The sequence below is a fragment of the Grampus griseus genome (assembly GCF_964374135.1).
Source record: "Grampus griseus genome assembly, chromosome: 9".
In the NCBI taxonomy this organism is placed as follows: domain Eukaryota; kingdom Metazoa; phylum Chordata; class Mammalia; order Artiodactyla; family Delphinidae; genus Grampus; species Grampus griseus.
In genome coordinates this window covers 11,968,422-11,989,749 of record NC_139003.1, presented here as the reverse complement: position 1 = coordinate 11,989,749, position 21,328 = coordinate 11,968,422, and the positions used below count along the sequence as shown (strand labels likewise).

General features: G+C 54.9%; 2 gene segments (V, D, J or C); both read left to right on the top strand.

The window, feature by feature from the left end:
• The first annotated feature begins 722 nt into the window (after nt 1–722).
• Nucleotides 723–11,399, top strand: LOC309826935 (T cell receptor beta constant 1-like). The segment is given in 5 exons: nt 723–771; nt 9,443–9,829; nt 10,532–10,549; nt 10,721–10,827; nt 11,148–11,399.
• Nucleotides 11,400–13,003: 1,604 nt separating this feature from the next.
• LOC309826934 (T cell receptor beta constant 1-like) lies at nt 13,004–19,646 on the top strand. The segment is given in 6 exons: nt 13,004–13,063; nt 14,491–14,548; nt 17,747–18,133; nt 18,836–18,853; nt 19,025–19,131; nt 19,413–19,646.
• The last annotated feature ends 1,682 nt before the right edge of the window (nt 19,647–21,328 follow it).

The following is a 21,328-nucleotide window of genomic DNA, read 5'->3' as shown; positions in this document are numbered from 1 at the left end:
CCAATTCCCACCGTCCTTCCATTCTTCTCCCGGGTCACAGGCCCAAGGGTGGTTTGGGTCAGAATGTCTCCACCTTCCCCCCGTCCACCTGTCAAGCCCAGGCCATGGAGAAGGACAGGCCTGGATCAGAGCTGAAGCTTGCAGGCAGAAAGGCCAGACGTAAGAAGATGCCTCTGGCCTCATGGGTGAAGGCCTCAGAGAGACCCCTTTATCCCACCCTTCCCCTCCCCCCACCCAAGGACAAGGTCAATGGGAAGGTACATGGGAGGTGACCGTTCTATGAAGGAAGAAGCCAGCACTACCCAGCCCTCCGGGGACAGTCACGGGTCTCTGGGACCCTGCCCTCCTCGCCAGGCCCACATCCTTCTGATGGACCCTCAGGAAGAATCAAAAAACAAGGCACAGGGCTCTCTGGATGGACTCTGCCCATGCTCCGTGGCCCCAAGAGTCAAAAGTCGAAAACATTCTTCTGTACAATATCTGTAGAGCACAGGAGGGGATTCCTAGTCCCAGAGTCCACCAGGCACCAACCAAAATCCCCTCCTCTCTGCACTCCTCGCGTTTGTTTTCCTCCTTACTCCGTGTCACTGTGCAAACACTGAAGTCTTCTTCGGAGAAGGCACCAGGCTCACCGTCGTAGGTAAGACATAATCCAGGCCTTTCCTGGCCCCTTGTAGGGGAAGGCGGGTCCCAAGTGTGCATTGTAAGGCGGCTGTATTCTGATGTGCTATGACTATACCTTCGGCCCAGGGACCAAGCTGACTGTTGTAGGTAAGGCCAGGGTGTCCAGGTGGGTACCACGAGGGAGCACTCTCTCGGGGAATGTGGGAGGGAAGGGATGACCCAGCTCCTGGATCTTGGGGCCCTGGAAAGTTCTGGAATGGTATACAGAGTGTTTGAAGGGGGCTGGTGGTTCTGGGAGGGAAGGGAGCCATGAACACCCTAACCTCTCCCAGAATCCCAGCAGACAAGGAGAGGTTTTGAAGTGAATCTGGGAGGCTGTGCTTTGCAGACACCTACTATTTTGGGGAAGGAAGCCGGCTCACTGTCATAGGTAAGCTAGTCAGGGCTGGAGGGCTGGGAACCTACAGGGAGGGGCAGGGTCCAGGTGGAGCCTCCGATAGGGGTGCCTAGGTTAAAGCGTGTTTTTATCAGAAAAATCTGAATTCTCGTCTTGATGAATTCTTATCTTGATGAGATGGACAGCCTCCACCTCCAATAGTTTCATAGGCTCGCTGTGCCAAGCCTGGGTCTCCCTACCGAGAGGCAAGCTGTCTCAGCTGGAAAGGGGTCTCCGTGTCCATCTTCCGTCTCCTTGGAGGGTGCCCATCATGGCCACGGTAGATGGGAGGGCGTCTGGCCTTGGATCCGTCAGTCCTGCCGTTTCTCTCCCTCGCGAAGAAAGGAGACGGACACAGGAGAGGGGGGTGAGAAGTCTCACAGGGGGCCAAACTGGTCCTCTGACCGCAGCTTTTCGGGTTGTACAGTTGTCACCAGTTCCACCTCCGGGGGTTAAAATTCCGCCAAGGAAGGGGACAGGAGAGCTGCAGGTGGACCGGCAGAGGGGTGGGGAAAGAGTGGGAGGCGCAGGCACAGTTTCCCTACCGGGCTTTCGTGTTCTGCGACTAATGAAAGCCTGTATTTTGGCAGCGGAACGAAGCTTTCCGGGCTGGGTAAGTAAAGGTCTTCCCTGGGAATGATGTATTGTAAGGCTGGAGTTCTAGAAGTTCCCTTTAGAGAAGGCAGGGACTGGGAACACAGCAGAGAAAAGGCGGAGAGTGTGGGTGAGTGGAGAAGGTGCTAGGACCCCCAGAAGTTCTGGGGAGAAGCTCGTTTCTGGAAAGAAGGGCCCCATACCGGCCGCTCTGGGGTTTGCCACGCCCGTGTTATACTGTGGAGCAACCGGGGGCAGCACTTTGGAGGTGGGACTCGACTCCCTGTCCTGGGTAAGACATAAGAGCTGGGAGACGGGGGCCACTGTCCCTTGGACCCGGAGTGTCTACCCCTCCGTCCAGCCCCGGTGGGAGAGGGTTGAGTAAACCCCGGTCCCTGTGGGGCTTCCGGGGAGCTGCGTCTGCCATCGCTTTAGATGAGGCTGGGTCGATTCCTGTTTGTCCTCTAAGTCTTTGGCCCATAAACTGCTTCCTTACTCTTCTGTCGGTGGTCCATCCCTCCTTCTTCTGTGCGTGGATCGGCCCCTCCTAAGTCTCTTCCTCTTTCCCCTCTTTCCCCAGAGTGTGCTTAGGCCTTTCTCCTAGTGGGATCCCTTTGGTCCTGAGCCGTGAATCCAGGCAGGGAAAGGTGGCCATCTCTGCCCTCAAGGAGCTAAGACTAGCGCTCTGGCTGGAGACCTCTGGGGGGATTTTCCTACAGCCTCCTGCAGCTGTGTTCCTATAATTCGCCCCTCCACTTTGGGACCGGCACCAGGCTCACCGTGACAGGTATCAGACAGGGAGGGAGGTGGAAGGAGGGGGCCAGAGCTGCCCTTTCCTTCCGGAGCATCTCCAGCTCGCTCCGCTGTGTCGGCCGAGGGCTCAGAGGAGCTGTGCTTCTGTGCTTCGCCTCCTGGCTTTGTGTTTTCTCGTTCTCCTTCTCGTTGTTCTCCAAGACTCCCCTCCTCTCTCCCGATTTAGTGGGTGTGCTGCTTCACTTTCCCCTTCTCATCTGATCTTCTCCATTTCCCCCCTCCTTCTAACTCTGATCCTGCACTGGTGACCCCGTTTTGGGGAACAGCTCCGTCTTCTATGTTAAAATCCACCTCCAACACCTCCCTCCAGCTCAGAGCCCTGTCCTCGCCTTCCTTGAGTCCTTCTCTGTCTCCAAGATCCATGTGTGTCTTCCTGAGGTGGTTTAAGGACCCAGGAGGCCATAGGGGAGCAGCTTGGTGAGACTGAGAGGGCTTGAGGGGGACTCCTGAGCCCTGAAGGCCGAGGTCCGTGTCACGGCATCATGTGAGCTTGCAGGGGTGGCCCTGGGGAACATTGTGCTTGCTGGGGGTCAGAGGAGGTAGGTCTGAATAAACTGTTACAACTGGAAACTTATACCATCTTAGCAACAGCCGAGGCAGAAAGAAGAGAAGCAGGTTGAGGCCCCGTGCTCTCAAACCTCAGGATCTGTGCTGAGATCAGCGAGTCACAGGCCCATCGTGAAACGCTAACACACCATCACCACCCTCTGGAGGAAGCAGGCAGGTGGGAGAAGCAGGGCGAGGGTGAGATGGGCCTGGGCTGGAGTTATAGACACGGCCAGAGCAGCGGGCCACAGAGGTTCTACCAGACTGGTTGGCTGCGGCAGGCTTTGTCCTGCAGAGGGAAGCACGTGCCAGGGAGTGTCATGGAAATTGGAAAGTACAAATCACTGGGATTCAAAATGCCTGGGTTCTGGGGAAGGAGGGGCTCACGCAATTTGCAAAGTGACCTAAACTGTCTCAGGCCCTCTGAGATGTATAAAACAGAGATGACAATGGTAGTCTCTTGGGGTCCTGAAACTGTAAGGGACTAAATCACGTGAAAATCCTTTGTAAAGGGTTTACCCTCTTGTAGCCATCCTTTTCATTCTTATTGTTTATCCTCACTGTGTCACAGAGTATGCCTTTTTCCAAACCTGTGTCTCAATTTTGCTATTAGAAATATTTCTCAAACTTGGATAAAGTGGAGACATCTGGGTTTGCCATACTTCTGCTCATTCCTAGAACAGAGCCAAACAGAGGGCACGGTACCTTCTGGCAACAAGGAGGGTGCTTGAAAGGTAGACATGTTTTTTTCCCATTCCTCCATGTCTTCACGTGAGGGCCTGCCTTCCGACAATTCCAGAGATTCTCTCCCTTCTGTCAGGCACGTCAAAGAGCCTGGGACTTTATCATATGAACCCTCTGACGAACTGGCCCTCGGACTTTGGGATTTGTTCGTTTCCAAGCTTTTGCTGCCTTTATGAATATAAAACGTGGCTGGAGCTAGGATTCAAAAGCGGGGAGAGAGGTTTGCTGGGCACTGGAAATAAGAAAGGGTTCAACCCATGAACATTTCCTTTCATGGGATTCCAGCCATCCTCGACACCCGGAGCGCCCTGGTGTAGTCGGTGTGGAACATCAGATAGGACAATAGCCAGAGGCACGGGGGCTCCACAAAGCAGGTTGCATGAAAATCAAAACAAAAGGTGAGTTGGGTAGAGTATAGAGAAAAGAATGTCAGATGCAACGGGAAAAGTATCTCTTCTGGGGAAGAATGTCTAATTCTAATTCATAGGTGCTGTCACTCAAACAGATAAGCACGTACACCCTGCAAAAAGCAGGAAAATGATCATTGGAAAAAGTCAGTTTAGTTCTCAGGATCATGCTGCTAGTAGGAATCCTCTGCCTCAAAATCCAGGCTTATTTCAACTCTACTGTAATTGCTTCTAAGTCTGAAAAGTTAGCCATGCACCAAAGAGGGATTTAAACTAGGAAGAAAATAGATATACTCATTCGATGGCTAATCCTACAGGGCTTTTCAAACACGGCCAAGAAAATCAGGGTATAATGCCACCTTAGGGACTCGTGGGAGGCAGTCAGTAGCGAGTGCCCGTTGAGGGGAGAGAGAAGGGGCAAGGATGAGGGAGACTAACAGCAGGGAATGCGGATGGGGACGCCCAAACGAATCACCCCTGCCTCTCCCTGCTCCACACTAAGCTTCCCAGGAACGTGGAGCATCAAAACGTTAAAGAGGGATAATCATAAAACTTCTCACAAAACTTGCCCTTTGACAAAGCACTTGCAGGTGTGTAATTTGTTAAGCACTCACAACAGCGCTGTGGGGAAGATATTACCCCATTTTTCAGTTGCAGAAACGAAGGCCAGGGAGGTTGCAGGTCACAGAAGTAGTAAGAGGCAGGGTCTAGCCTGGAACACTTCCCCATCCAGCAAAATCTCCATCACAAATACCCCTTCCAATTTCACAACCACTGTAAATCCCCAAGCCAAGCTCATTGTCTGCAAATGGGGGATGACCTCAGGCAGGGCCCAGATTTCTGTGTCCAGCTAGTTCTGAAGAGAGGTGGGAAGAGAGAAGCCAGGGAGAAGGAGGGTGGCCCCAGTCTGTGCCAGGGGAGGAGGGGAAGAGGGAGGAATTCTTGGTAGCCCCTTCCCACTGTGCTCCTACAGTGAGCAGTACTTCGGGCCAGGGACCAGGCTCACGGTGCTAAGTAAGGAGGTTGCTCCAGGGGGGAGGGAGGATGGGCTGCCCAGCCTGGATAACCCCTTGAACCCTAGCTTTGGGGGCGTGCGCGCTGGACCCTCCTAGGCTGCTGTCTGAGAAGGCAAAGTTTGCTCCTGGGTCCCAAGGCTGCGTGGATACCACACAGCTGTATTCTGGGGATGGTTCCAAGCTGACTGTGCTGGGTCAGGAGGGCAGCTGGGATCCCTGAGCGCTCGCTCGGGCGGGCTGGAGAGAGGTGGGCTGCTGCCCATCTTCATTTGGGGCTGTGCTCAGGGTCGGTGGGAACTTGGGCTGAGTCCCGGACATCAGGAGAGGGCAGCGGCAGTTTTTGTCCTGGGCCTCAGGGCTGTGAGCCAAAACACTCAGTACTTCGGCGGGGGCACCCGGCTGACTGTGCTAGGTGAGCGGGGTGCCCTGGGGCGTTAGCGGAGCGGGGCGTTCAGGACGCCAGCAGGGCCGCGGGACCCCTTTTTGTGCTGAGCCCTGAAGCTGTGAGCACTGACACTCAGTACTTCGGGCCGGGCACCCGGCTCCTGGTGCTAGGTGAGCGGGGACGCTGCCGCCGGGGACGCGGCGGGACGCGCGGCGGGTTTTTGCGCGGCGCTGGGGGGCCGTGACTCAGTCCCGGTTTTCGGGCCGGGCACGCGGCTCCTGGTGCTGGGTGAGCGCGGGCGGCGCGCCTCGGTTTGGGTGGGGAGCCCCGGGGCTGTGCTTTACAGGCGCCGCCCTGCCCTTCGGGGCCGGCAGCCCCTGACCGTGGTGGGTGAGTGTCCGCGGGCCCGGCAGCGGCGGCGGGGCGGGTTGGAAGGTCGGACCCGGGCACCTGGTCCCCTCCCTGCGCTGGAGCCGGGCGCTGGGACCCGGAGGGCGCGTGGCTGGGCGCTGAGGGGTTTGCGTGCTGGACTGGGACTCTGTGCTCCAATGAGCGGTATTTCGGCCCAGGCACCAGGCTCACGGTCACAGGTGAGATTTGGCTGTCTGCCTGCCTTCCATTCGCAGCCCACCGTGTCCCCGGAGATGGGTGGGGAGGGCTGCAGCTGGGCTGTGTTGCCAGTTGTCCGTCTGTGGGGTCAGTTCTGCAAGGGATGAGGGGCCTGGGATGGGGTACTCCTGGTTCTGGAACAGAAACAGAGGGCAAGGGTTGGGTGGGGGGGTGCTTTGGTCTCTGTTTCTGAGATATTTAGGGACAGGGTGAGCATTGGAGAAAGAGAAGATTTATTGGGACTCTGAGAGCTGCTTGATTGGAGAAAAAGACCGAGGAGGGCAATCTGGGCTGGGGGAAGGGCAGGAGGGGGTGTAGCTGATGCAAAGGGGAGAATGAGCCCGAGGGGCAGGAACAAGCAGGGATGAGCACAGGATGCGGCCCCCTGCACAGCCGGCTCCTGGGAGGTGCAGGTGGAGGCTTCCACTGAACACAGGAGAAAAAGGATGACAAACAAGAGTGTGGAACAGAGAGGTGAGAGAGAGAAACACGAGGCATGAGGGAGAGAAAATCAGCGGGGTTTGTTGATTTACTGTTTAGAAGTTTGGATTTGAAATTAGCTTTAAAACCTTTTCCTCTCTTCCTAAGCCCCAGACCCCTGAGGGCCAGGCTGTGTGTACAGCACACGGGGGCTAGATGGGAACCTGGGCCACTGGGTGGATTTACTCACCAAACGTACCCCCCTCATCCCCTAGCTGGAAATCTCCCTCCTCACACCATGTCTTCTAGGTTAAACAGCCAGGTGGGGCAGGACATACATTAAAATGCAGATACTTTGCTTGTGAGCTGAGGAACATTCCCTGGAGGATCTTAGGCTCTTTGTGCTGGAAAAGGACCTTAAAGGTCACCTGGTGATGGGAGCACTGAGGCTTCAGGGGGAAGAACCCTCAAAACTGGTATATTTACCGGCTTATTTGACAACAGCAAACGTGTTTGTAGTTAGGTTCATTAAGATGGAGCCAATGAGGCTCAGCTGAAGTGTTTGTTCCCGGAGGGGAAGCTGGGTTCCTGTGATCAGCCAGGGTGGAGAAAAGCAGGAGACCTTACAACCAGGTAAATCTAGGTCCCAAGCCCTGGCCCTTTAATGATCTGGTGACCTTGGTCAAGTGAATCTGTGGGAACATCCTCTCTTCTATACAAGGTCATCAACAATACCTACTGCTAAATCTGATGTGAGACTTACAGGAGTAGCTACATGGAGAGTATCCAGGAAACCTCTTGTAATCCAGTGGTCCCCTCCCTACCCTTCCGCTAGGTGGCCACTGGCAAGGGAGGGGAGCCCAGTGCCAAGGGAGGGGCAGGTTCGGCATGTGGCTAATGGGCAGGAAGGCTGGGAACAGGACCCATAAACTTCAGAATTCTGCCTGAGGCTAGTTCAGCCCACCTCCAAGCACACACAACAGAAGCTCACCAGGACACACACGTGCACCTACGTGGGCAAGCCGACCCGCACCCCACAGGGACTCGCAAACACGGAGGGAGAACTGGCTTTGCCCTCATCATGGAGGAGGCATGTAGTCAGCGCTTCAGGGTGTAAGGACGGTCTGGCTTCCGATCGTTCTGTCCATCACGTCACCATCATGGGGACCATCGCATGTGGCTCAGAAGGCATCTTTACTTTTTCCAATAGGGGCTGAGAGTTTGCTGGGTGAGGAGGTCAGAGGAGTAGATTCCATAGTGCCCTTGGAGGGCTGGTTGAACCCCAGGGTCAGGGGCTTTGAGGCGAGAGTGAATAACCAGGCTGGGGGCAGAAAGCCTGATAGAGCTGCACAGCAGAGAGAAGTTAGGAGATTACCTGGGCGGCCAGTAAAGACCTAGGGACAGAGGAGTGAGTAATCAGCAAGGTGGGAAGTGCAGGGTGGGGCAGCAGACCTCTTGGGCAGCAGAACCACTGCAAAGGAAACACCCAGGGCTTTTGCTAAAAATTACTTAGAATTTCAAAATGGTGACAGCAGCACATTAAGTCAACAAGGGGCCCTTCTAAGTGTGGGGTCCTCTGTGACTGCACAGGTCATACACCCAGGAAGCCAGCCCGCTAGTCAGGTCACACCCAGGGAAAAGTGAAGAGTCGGTTAGAAGAACATGTTCTCCATCTTCCAGCCTAAACTAGATCTCTTTAGAGTGAGATGTCTTCCTTTTAACAGAATTGCTCAGAAACAAACAAAACAATCGATAAACAGCAAAGAGCAGAACAGCAGGGATGTAGGAGGGCCGAGAGGCAGTGAGCCAGCCAGATGCAAAGGCCGCAGGGGCATTAACTGGACCGCCTTCACCTGGAGCCCTCGAGGGCGCCACGCACCAGGGGCTTAGTTGCAGCAAGACAGCTGAGAGCAGAAGTGGCTCTGATGATCTCATGCCTATTGAGGAAGCTTGCTGGTAGGGTGAAGTAGAACACGTGGAATCAAAGGGACAAAGAAGGTTGAAGATGCCTGCATTTGAAACACAGGGGGATGGCTATCTGCCTGAGCTGAGGAAACTCAGGGGTACCTGGAGGCAGAGGAATGGCTAGGATGACCTGCTGAAGCAGCAGAAAGAAAGAAAACCTCCCATTCTCATGAGCGCACCCTAATACAAAAGGCTGTCCTCACGTGGTGCCCCCCAATATGCCATCTGTATCCTGTCATCTGAAGAAAACCCCCACCCCCAAATGACCCCCTTAGCCCCAAATCCCCTTTACTCCTTGACCCCTGAGACTCACATACAAGTAACGCAGCTGAGGGCAGGGGCTTTCTGAACCCTTATATCATTTCATCTCCACCCCGGCGCTGCACAGTCGGTGTTGGGATTCTCCCTTCACAGGCAGGAAAAATGATGCAGAGACAATGAGAGACTGTCTAAAGTCATGTTGGTGGGCAGAGTCAGTTCCAAGCTTTGGATTCCGTTCTCCTGCCTCCAATCCACTGCTCTTTAAATAACTACTACATATTATGGGGAGAAAAAGACAGGTGAGCTTTTCTTGATGGATAAGAAATCAAATAAGGGGAAAGAAGAGACATTACGCAGAATGTTGGGCAGTGCCATTTGTAAGGCCACCTTAGGGGCTGGGGACACAGGAGACAGGGCTGTCGTAGGGTCAATACAAAGGCCAGGCAGGCCGAGGGAGCACAGTCACAGAGGAGCGGGTGGTGACCCCCAAACAAACAACCAGGACCTACTACCACGTGATTTCCTTTTACGATGACCCCGTGGCCCCCTTCCCTGTGCCCCCAACTCACGCGCACAGCCGGCCCTCCGGGCACCCATGCTCCCAACCCCCTCTCCCTTCCAGACGACCTGAGCAAGGTGACCCCACCCAAGGTGGCTGTGTTCGAGCCGTCAGCAGCAGAGATCTCCCGGACCCAGAAGGCCACGCTCGTGTGCCTGGCCACGGGCTTCTACCCCGACCACGTGGAGCTGAGCTGGTGGGTGAACGGGAAGCAGGTCGAGACAGGGGTCAGCACGGACCCTCAGCCACACAAGGAGGACCCCAGCCGCAACGACTCCAGCTACTGTCTGAGCAGCCGGCTGAGGGTCTCCGCCAGCTTCTGGTACAACCCTCGCAACCTCTTCCGCTGCCAAGCCTGGTTCCACGGGCTCTCGGACGAGGACGAGTGGAAGCAGGACAGGCCCAAACCCGTCACCCAGACCATCAGTGCCGAGGTCCGGGGCCGAGCAGGTGAGCCGCTCCAGGAGGGTTCGGCAGGGAGGGAGGCAGAGCAGACAGAGGGGGAGGTCCAGGGAGGAGAGCAGAGAGACTAGGTGCAGAATAAACGGGAGGGTGTGGGAAGCCCCCCGTGAGGGAGGACAGGGCACCTCGGGCTACTTCCTCCCCCACATCCCAGATGGTCAGCCCAACTCAGCTGTGCTGAAAGGTCCCCCTCCCTACGCGCCTGCACAGCTCAGGGTCTGCGCAGTGGGTCCTCATCCCCTTCAGTGCTGCCATGTTCCATGACCTTCGAGGATGCTGTGGCCACATTGCCAAAACAGAAGGAAGGCGCTGCTGGGACTCTGACCAGAGGCTGCCCTGAGCCTGGGAGTCTGTGCTGACTACAAGTCTGGCTTAGTTTTTTGTTTTTCTTGGTTCTTTTGGAAGCAGCTCAAAATCCCACACATTTGTTATTGTAGAGTTTTGATGGGTCAGGAATATGGGCATAACTGAGCTGGCTCGTCTTCCTCAGGAGGCTGCAATCGGGTGTCAGCCAAAGCTGGAGTCTTCTCTGAAGGCTCAACTGGGGAAGGAGCCACTTCCAAGCTCACGTAGTTGTTGGCAAGAGTTAGCACCTTGCCAGCTGTTGGGCTGAGGAAGGCTGGCTTAGTTTTGAATCTGCTTTTGACGATGGACTCTCTCATCCATTTCCCTCCCCCTTTTTTCTTTCAGACTGTGGCCTCACCTCGGGTAAGTGGCCCCCTGCTCCTTTGTCTCCATCTCCCATGGTCTTTGCTCTGGAACCAGAGAATGCAAACCCCATGAACCCTGGTGGGGCATGGAAGGGTGGGTGGTGCGTGGGCAAGGAGACCAGAGATCCCTGCTCACAGGTACCTACCTGCTCTCCCTTCCTGCCAACAGCGTCCTACCAGCAAGGGGTCCTGTCTGCCACCATCCTCTATGAGATCCTGCTGGGGAAGGCCACCCTGTATGCTGTGCTGGTCAGCGCCCTGGTGCTGATGGCCATGGTAAGGACGAGGGCAGGATGGGGCCGGCTGGTTGGAGGTGACACTTGAAACACAGCAACTGACACCCAGGAACACAGAGACCCTTCCGGGACCAGAATGGGCAGAGAGGAAAGGGGGGGAGTCCCCCACATGCCTCAGAAGACACTTATATCTGGGATCACAATGCAAGTACCATGCTGTGAAGGAGAAACTGGGGTCACCTGAAAACACGATGGATGTTGGGGGAACCCTGCTATTTGTCTTGTCAGTGGGAAACCCTACTTCCTCTCAGTCCCCAGCACTGCTGGCTCCTGGTAACCCCCAAACTTTCTCCTCTTCAGGTCAAGAGAAAGGATTCCTGAAGCCAGCTTAGAGGTGGAGCCAGGAGCTTCCAGCCTGTTATGGCCCTGGTGTGAATTCTGCTTTTTCCATTCCTACCCAGTGCTTCAGAAGAGCTGCTCTCATCTCTCTACGCACCCCAGTATCTACCCCTGTGTGCATGCACCCAAACACTCATGACCAAAATCTCCCTAGCCCAAGGGGGACCCTGGCGGGCCTGAACGGATTCAGCCAATAAAAATGGCCTGATCTGGCTTGAGTCTGCCTTGTGAGTGTCTAGATATCACTTCCGTCCATCTCTGAAGTCCCATGTGACTCCAGCCAGCGTAGAAACGAGGTATCCAAGAAAGTGCAGGCCCCTCAGGTAGGAGGGTCAAGGGACCCAGCCTGTGGCTCGTACTACTCCACGCTGCCGGCAAAACTTAAGTACACGTGAAAGGGTGTGATTGGTGAAGAGAGAGGCTTACTCTGGAACAACCTAGAAAAAGCTGTGATGCTGCCTATAGGAAATTTCTATCCTACCTGGACAAAGGTGCTCTGAGGAAGAGCTGTGTCCACTTGCTGAGTGGTCATGTCCCCACGGCCACCAAAGCTGGGTGTCATGTGCTCACCCACGCTCTCTCCACTGTCTCCCCGAGGGCGCTACTCAGCTTTCCCCATCACCAAGGAGTGATTCCAGGTGAGAAGAAGAGAAATTACTGTCTATTCTCATTATCAGATGTACCTTCCAGTTTAAGTTACGAAGCTGGATATAAATTTCACTCTAGTGAATTAAATGTGTGTGAATATGGCCCTGATCAGTCCTGAGAGGATAGAAAATCAGTTTCCCTAAAACCAAGGATCAGCCCTGTTGGTATTTCTAGAAATCCTTCCAAAGCTCTTTACTGTCTCATTGTCACCATGGTGATGTAACCCAAAGTCCGCAGGATGGCATAGAAGACCCACCTTTGTCCTCCACCACTTTATCCACACTCACCCTCACTCCCGTCACCCTGAACCCCCGAGTCACTGGCGCTCAGGCCATCTTGCACTCCTCTACCTGGAATGACTCATGTGCGCTCCCACCCATCCTTGCGGATTCAACGGTGACGTCTTCCCCAGCAAGTAGCCGCCTCTGGAGGATCTTTGCCCCTTACTCCATGCGAATGGATGAAATTCTCCCTGTATTTTGCTATCACAGTACCCTGTGTGCATCTCCTTCCTGCCACTGACCACAGTTGATGGAAACTACCTCTTTCCTTGTCTGACACCCCCACTAGAAGGTCAGCTCCTTGAGGACCAGGTTGTGTGGTATTACAGTATCCTTGCGATGTGGCACAGTACCTTGGTTCAGTGTACTAACCCGATAAATTCTCTTTAAAGAAATGAATGAATCAATGAGTTTGCCCAAAGTGACCCAATGCAGGAGCAGATACCACCCTAAGGGCTGCCTGGAACAGCCATCTGTCCCCGCCCCCCACAGGCCTGCAGCACACAGCCTCCTCCCACTACTGGAACTCTGCGTGCATTCTAACATGGGTGTCTGCACATATACCAACACACATGCACAAACACGTATGTCTACATGCATGCATGAGCAGAGGCACCTACTCGTTAAGCACATATCATTGCAACATTTGCTAGTAACCTTCAAGAAAACAAAGGTATCCAGGTCACAGTCCCCAAGAAGCTTCCCTGCTCATAAGGGGGATAATTCATGAATAGAAAGTTAACATACATGGTGATGCTTGCAATAGCAAGGTGATCTGTCTCCGACAATGCAGGCAGAGGCTATAGCACGAGGTTTCTGACGGGGACCATCAGGGGAGAGTCTGAGACGGTGGCAGTTCTTCAAAGGAAGAACCGGTCTCAGTTAGCCATGTGGGAGAGAGGTCGTGATAGTCGGATATATGAACAGGATATGAAACTACAGGGTCAGGTACTTCTGCTCAGCGGGTCTGCGAGGTCCAAGATGGAAGTCACAAGGCTGAAAAGGCAGGTTGGGGCTTCCCGCTTTGAGAGTGGACTCTGTCCTTGCAACCAGCGTGAGGCCTGGCATATAGTAGATGTGCATTTCGTGTCTGTGGACTAATGAAGGGGAAGGAGCTCGGACCCTATTCAGGAAGCAATGGGGAATCGCAGAGCTTTCCAGGCTGTGTGTCCTCCTGCCCTAAGTTGCCATCCCCTGCTCTAGGGATGCTCCTCCCACGTGCCTCACTATAAATGCCAGTCTGTGCAGGTGGGCACAGTGAGTCCCAGAGGGGAGCCCTGATGACATAGGAGATCTCCTCAGGGTGGCGTAGGTTCCAGGAGGGGCCTCTCTGTCCCCTTCCCCCTCCACTAGCACCCTAACATTCCCCAAGCCCCTCCCCACTTTCGATTACTCTGAGGTTTTTTTTCCCACCCCACTCCATCAGACCAAGCTCTGCCACCTGCACTTCCTGCCTCCGCACAGTCGTTAGGGGAGGGGGACAATAGGAGAGGACATTTTTGTATCACAGTGTAACATTGTGGGGACTGGGGGGGGGCACGATGATTCAGTTAGAGGAAGGGCTTTTACAAAAAGCCCAGCCTCAGAAAATAGCTCCACCTGCCCGGGTGGGGCTCCTGCATGGGGAGAGTAGCTGGGAGAGATCTCCTGAGCGGGTCCCTGATGTGATCTCGCAGGGATCCGGACTCCGTGATCACCTCTGCCCCTCCCTGCTCCACACTCAGCTTCCAGGAAAGTGAAGAATCAAACCACAAAGTGGAGTCATGATTCTGTGCTTTTCACAAAACTTGCCCTTTGACAAAGCATTTGCAGGTGTGTAATTTGTTAAGCACTCGCAACAACGCTGTGGGGAAGATATGACCCCATTTTTCAGTTGCAGAAACGAAGGCCAGGGAGGTTGCAGGTCACGGAAGTAGTAAGAGGCAAGGTCTAGCCTGGAACACTTCCCAGTCCAGCAAAATCTGCATCACAAATACCCCTTCCAATTTCACAACCACGGTAAATCCCCAAGCCAAGCTCATTGTCTGCAAATGGGGGATGACCTCAGGCAGGGCCCAGATTTCTGTGTCCAGCTAGTTCTGAAGAGAGGTGGGAAGAGAGAAGCCAGGGAGAAGGAGGGTGGCCCCAGTCTGTGCCAGGGGAGGAGCGGAAGAAGGAGGAATTCTTGGTAGCCCCTTCCCACTGTGCTCCTACAATGAGCTGCACTTCGGGCCAGGGACCAGGCTCACCGTGCTAAGTAAGAAGGTTGCTCCAGGGGAGAGGGAGGATGGGCTGCCCAGCCTGGATGACCTCCTGAATCCTGGCTTTTGGGGAGTGGACGCTGGACCCTCCTGGGCTGCTCTCAGGGAAGGCTAAGTTTGTGCCTGAGTTCCCAGGGCTGTGCGAACACCGACAAGCTGTATTTTGGCAATGGTTCCAAGCTGGCTGTGCTGGGTAAGGAGGGCAGCTGGGGTCCCTGAGCGCTCGCTCGGGCGGGCTGGAGAGAGGTGGGCTGCTGCCCATCTCCATTTGGGGCTGTGCTCAGGGTCGGTGGGGACCTGGGCTGAGTTTGGGACATCAGGAGAGGGCAGCGGCGGTTTTTGTCCTGGGCCTCAGGGCTGTGAGCAACGACCCTCTGTTCTTCGGCGGGGGCACCCGGCTGACTGTGCTAGGTGAGCGGGGTGCCCTGGGGCGTTAGCGGAGCGGGGCGTTCAGGACGCCAGCAGGGCCGCGGGACCCCTTTTTGTGCTGAGCCCTGAAGCTGTGAGCACTGACACTCAGTACTTCGGGCCGGGCACCCGGCTCCTGGTGCTAGGTGAGCGGGGACGCTGCCGCCGGGGACGCGGCGGGACGCGCGGCGGGTTTTTGCGCGGCGCTGGGGGGCCGTGACTCTCCCCCGGTTTTCGGGCCGGGCACGCGGCTCCTGGTGCTAGGTGAGCGCGGGCGGCGCGCCTCGGTTTGGGTGGGGAGCCCCGGGGCTGTGCTTTACAGGCGCCGCCCTGCCCTTCGGGGCCGGCAGCCCCTGACCGTGGTGGGTGAGTGTCCGCGGGCCCGGCAGCGGCGGCGGGGCGAGATGGAAGGCGGCGAGCGCGGGGCGGGGCGGCCGCGGGCACCTGGTCCCCTCGCAGCACTGAAGCGGGGCGCTGGGACCCGGGAGCGGCCTGGAGCTGCGGGGGTTTGAGTGCGGGGCTTCTCACTGTGCTCCTATGAGCAGTATTTTGGCCCAGGCACCAGGCTCACGGTCATAGGTAAGATTTGGATGCCTCCCCTCCTTCCAGCCCGGCTCCTGGGGGGTCCCCAGAGATGGGTGGTGTGGGGTGGAGCTGGGGCGCGTGTCCAGTTGTCCATCTGGGGGTCAACTCTGCAAGGGAGGTGGGGAATATTGGGTGGGGAGGGTTTGGGGTAGGGATACTCCCGGGACGGGAATTTGGACAGAGGGAAAGGGGGCCTTTGGTCTCTTTGTTTCTGAGATATTTAGGGACAGGGTGAGCATTGGAGAAAGAGGATTTACTGGGACTCTGAGAGCTGCTTGATTGGAGAAAAAGACGGAGGAGGGCAGTCTGGGCTGGGGGAAGGGCAGGAGGGGGTGTAGCTGATGCAAAGGGGAGAATGAGCCCGAGGGGCAGGAACAAGCAGGGATGAGCACAGGATGCGGCCCCTGCACAGCCGGCTCCTGGGAGGTGCAGGTGGAGGCTTCCACTGAACACAGGAGAAAAAGGATGACAAACAAGAGTGTGGAACAGAGAGGTGAGAGAGAGAAACACGAGGCATGAGGGAGAGAAAATCAGCGGGGTTTGTTGATTTACTGTTTAGAAGTTTGGATTTGAAATTAGCTTTAAAACCTTTTCCTCTCTTCCTAAGCCCCAGACCCCTGAGGGCCAGGCTGTGTGTACAGCACACGGGGGCTAGATGGGAACCTGGGCCACTGGGTGGATTTACTCACCAAACGTACCCCCCTCATCCCCCTGTCGGAAATCTCCCTCCTCACACCATGTCTTCTAGGTTAAACAGCCAGGTGGGGCAGGACATACATTAAAATGCAGATACTTTGCTTGTGAGCTGAGGAACATTCCCTGGAGGATCTTAGGCTCTTTGTGCTGGAAAAGGACCTTAAAGGTCACCTGCTGTGGGAGTATTGAGCTTCCAGAGGGGAAGAAACCCTCAATACCAGTATATTTACCTGGATGATTTGACAACAGCAAGGGTGCTTGCAGTTAGGCGAATTAAGATGGAGCCAATGAGGCTCAGCTGAAGTGTTTGTTCCCAGAGGAAAGCTGGGTTTCTGTAATCAGCCAGGGTGGAGAAAAGTAGGAGACCTCAGAACCAGGTAAATCTGGGTCCCAAGCCCTGGCCCCTTAATGATCCAGGACCTTGGAAAAATGAATCTGTGTGCACAGGTCACACACCCAGGAAGCCAGCCCGCTAGTCAGGTCACACCCAGGGAAAAGTGAAGAGTCGGTTAGAAGAACATGTTCTCCATCTTCCAGCCTAAACTAGATCTCTTTAGAGGGAGTTGTCTTCCTTTTAACAGAATTGCTCAGAAACAAACAAAACAATCGATAAACAGCAAAGAGCAGAACAGCAGGGATGTAGGAGGGCCGAGAGGCAGTGAGCCAGCCAGATGCAAAGGCCGCAGGGGCATTAACTGGACCGCCTTCACCTGGAGCCCTCGAGGGCGCCACGCACCAGGGGCTTAGTTGCAGCAAGACAGCTGAGAGCAGAAGTGGCTCTGATGATCTCATGCCTATTGAGGAAGCTTGCTGGTAGGGTGAAGTAGAACACGTGGAATCAAAGGGACAAAGAAGGTTGAAGATGCCTGCATTTGAAACACAGGGGGATGGCTATCTGCCTGAGCTGAGGAAACTCAGGGGTACCTGGAGGCAGAGGAATGGCTAGGATGACCTGCTGAAGCAGCAGAAAGAAAGAAAACCTCCCATTCTCATGAGCGCACCCTAATACAAAAGGCTGTCCTCACGTGGTGCCCCCTAATATGCCATCTGTATCCTGTCATCTGAAGAAAACTCCCCACCCCCAAATGACCCCCTTAGCCCCAAATCCCCTTTACTCCTCCCCGAGACTCACATACAAGTCACCCAGCTGAGGGCAGGGGCTTTCTGAACCCTTATATCATTTCATCTCCAGCCCCGCGCTGCACAGTCGGTGTTGGGATTCTCCCTTCACAGGCAGGAAAAATGATGCAGAGACAATGAGAGACTGTCTAAAGTCATGTTGGTGGGCAGAGTCAGTTCCAAGCTTTGGATTCCGTTCTCCTGCCTCCAATCCACTGCTCTTTAAATAACTACTACATATTATGGGGAGAAAAAGACAGGTGAGCTTTTCTTGATGGATAAGAAATCAAATAAGGGGAAAGAAGAGACATTACGCAGAATGTTGGGCAGTGCCATTTGTAAGGCCACCTTAGGGGCTGGGGACACAGGAGACAGGGCTGTCGTAGGGTCAATACAAAGGCCAGGCAGGCCGAGGGAGCACAGTCACAGAGGAGCGGGTGGTGACCCCCAAACAAACAACCAGGACCTACTACCACGTGATTTCCTTTTACGATGACCCCGTGGCCCCCTTCCCTGTGCCCCCAACTCACGCGCACAGCCGGCCCTCCGGGCACCCATGCTCCCAACCCCCTCTCCCTTCCAGACGACCTGAGCAAGGTGACCCCACCCAAGGTGGCTGTGTTCGAGCCGTCAGCAGCAGAGATATCCCGGACCCAGAAGGCCACGCTCGTGTGCCTGGCCACGGGCTTCTACCCCGACCACGTGGAGCTGAGCTGGTGGGTGAACGGGAAGCAGGTCGAGACAGGGGTCAGCACGGACCCTCAGCCACACAAGGAGGACCCCAGCCGCAACGACTCCAGCTACTGTCTGAGCAGCCGGCTGAGGGTCTCCGCCAGCTTCTGGTACAACCCTCGCAACCTCTTCCGCTGCCAAGCCTGGTTCCACGGGCTCTCGGACGAGGACGAGTGGAAGCAGGACAGGCCCAAACCCGTCACCCAGACCATCAGTGCCGAGGTCCGGGGCCGAGCAGGTGAGCCGCTCCAGGAGGGTTCGGCAGGGAGGGAGGCAGAGCAGACAGAGGGGGAGGTCCAGGGAGGAGAGCAGAGAGACTAGGTGCAGAATAAACGGGAGGGTGTGGGAAGCCCCCCGTGAGGGAGGACAGGGCACCTCGGGCTACTTCCTCCCCCACATCCCAGATGGTCAGCCCAACTCAGCTGTGCTGAAAGGTCCCCCTCCCTACGCGCCTGCACAGCTCAGGGTCTGCGCAGTGGGTCCTCATCCCCTTCAGTGCTGCCATGTTCCATGACCTTCGAGGATGCTGTGGCCACATCGCCAAAACAGAAGGAAGGCGCTGCTGGGACTCTGACCAGAGGCTGCCCTGAGCCTGGGAGTCTGTGCTGACTACAAGTCTGGCTTAGTTTTTTGTTTTTCTTGGTTCTTTTGGAAGCAGCTCAAAATCCCACACATTTGTTATTGTAGAGTTTTGATGGGTCAGGAATATGGGCATAGCTTAGCTGGCTCGTCTTCCTCAGGAGGCTGCAATCGGGTGTCAGCCAAAGCTGGAGTCTTCTCTGAAGGCTCAACTGGGGAAGGAGCCACTTCCAAGCTCACGTAGTTGTTGGCAAGAGTTAGCACCTTGCCAGCTGTTGGGCTGAGGAAGGCTGGCTTAGTTTTGAATCTGCTTTTGACGATGGACTCTCTCATCCATTTCCCTCCCCCTTTTTTCTTTCAGACTGTGGCCTCACCTCGGGTAAGTGGCCCCCTGCTCCTTTGTCTCCATCTCCCATGGTCTTTGCTCTGGAACCAGAGAATGCAAACCCCATGAACCCTGGTGGGGCATGGAAGGGTGGGTGGTGCGTGGGCAAGGAGACCAGAGATCCCTGCTCACAGGTACCTACCTGCTCTCCCTTCCTGCCAACAGCGTCCTACCAGCAAGGGGTCCTGTCTGCCACCATCCTCTATGAGATCCTGCTGGGGAAGGCCACCCTGTATGCTGTGCTGGTCAGCGCCCTGGTGCTGATGGCCATGGTAAGGACGAGGGCAGGATGGGACAGGTGATTGAAGGGAGAGGGTGGAATGTCATGAAGGGTAACTGAGGGGGTCTCAGAGTCATGTCTTGGCACCTCAGTGGAGTTATAGTGGGGCTGCCAGACGGGGGACAACGTCCGAGGTCATCACAGAATGTAGCTTTAGAGGATGGGGAGAATCAACTAGCTCTACCCGAAATCAAGCCCTAGAGTCAGCTTCCTCTGACCCACTCGTACTGTTCGGTGACCCCTGGCACCCTGACAATGTCGTCTTTTCCTCAGGTTAAGAAAAAGGATTCCTGAGACCAGCTCCAAAAGTGCATCCTGAGTCATTCTTCATCCTCTCCTTGGATGTTCCTTAACATGTTTCCAGTCTGTGTTCCTCAAGGGTTTCTCTCTCTCCACCTTCTTTTATCTCCTTCCTACTTGGATATCTGTCCCTTCTCCAGCTTCCCTGCAGACTGAGCTCCTCCCCACTGAATCTGAAATTGATTAAAGTAATAAAAGTGTCATGGTGGGCTTGACTGTGTCCCAGGAGTGTCTATGGAGTTCTGCCCTTCCCTGTTCTAACTCTGATTTAGGGAAATCACCACCCCTCAGGCATACAGAGTATGGACCCTCCTCTCTGACCAATGTCGATTCCTCCTGTTCGTCCTGATGGAGGATGGACCCCATGGTCCACACCTGGGTATTCTGGGCCCCAGTGGGTAGGGTTAGTTTGAAGGGCAAGGAGCTGGACTCTGGAAAACCTGCATGTTGATGGCATAAGGATGAATGGAGGTGAACCGTAACCCCCAGCTCAGCGCTGGACGGAGGACAGGGCGACCTGTAGGTTAGAATGTCTGATCATTTCTCAATTCCAGATTCGAGTTTCACTCCTTACGCATTTAGAGTTTATCTGTGTTGGTTCTTAACACTTCCATCTTGTCTGCTTTCAGAATTTGGGCATAAGATTTAGTTCTACTTTGCCTGAGTTAGAATCCTAAAGAAGGCATAGAGTTGAAAACACTGAAGTGTGAAACCTGGAGATTTCACGGAGGTGGGACACATAGGGTCAGGCCTTGAGGAGGAATGGCGAAGGGGAGCAGGGTCCATTGGGGGCTGGGGTGCTGCACCTGAGTGTCTCTTCCAACAGGCTCCCTCACTTGATGGAGTGGAGACCGGGTCACCCCAAATGTAGTGTGTGGAGTGCACCCACTTGGGTGGAGACCGTTCCCTTACTGGGGTAAATGCTACTGCAGGTTACAGTCACTGTGGTAGAACACTGCACCCGGGGAGGAGAGGAATGCCATCGGGACAGAAGACAGACCATTGAGAGAGGCTCTGGGTAAGTTCGTTGAGGCAGAACACTGGGGGTGAGAAAGCAGTTCTGAAAGCTGGGAGAGGGTGGGCAAAGTGGAGTCCTTATAGCCTGCTTTGTTCCAGGATTCGGGCTGGCACACGTGTTGTCCCAGCCAATCCCCACAATGATCCCAGAAGCAGGTGTTTTTCTCCCAACTTCATAGGTGAAGAAACCACAGTTCATAGATCAAATGACTGGTAAGCTGTGAAACTGTGGCACCTTGTTCTGAAGACGGCAGTTCAGGAAGTTTTTCCCAAGTCGTGACCAAGAAGTGATTGCTCACAAAATCGCTGGGTGACCTTAGAGCAGCTGCTCCCAAAGTGTGGGCCAGGACCTGTAGCAACAGACACCTCGATTCCTGGGTATATTTGTTCCCCAGTGGTGCTGTAACAAAGACTTGATGGTTTAAAGCAATAGAAATGTATTCTCTCACGGTTCTGGGGGGCAAAAGTCAAAATCAAGGTGTTGGCAGGGCCACGGTCACTTCCAAAGTTCTCAGGAAGAAGCCTTCCTTGCTTCTTCCCATTTCTGGTGGCTCCTGGCCTCCTTGGCTCATGGTGGCATCACCCCAACCTTCTATTTCTGTGTTCATGTCTCCTTCCCTGTATCTCTGTGTGTAAGCTTCCTTCTCCTTTCTCTTACCAAGACCCAAGTCATTGGATTTGGGGCACACCCTAAATTCAGAAGGATCTCATCCCAAGATTCTTAAATAATATCTGCAAAGATCTTATTTCCAAATTAGGTCACGGTCTGAGGTTCTGGGTGGGCGTGAATTTGGGGTGACATTATTCATCCCACTACACTGCGTATCAGGAGTGGGAGACGAGGAGTTCTCTGGACCCAGCTCACACAGGCC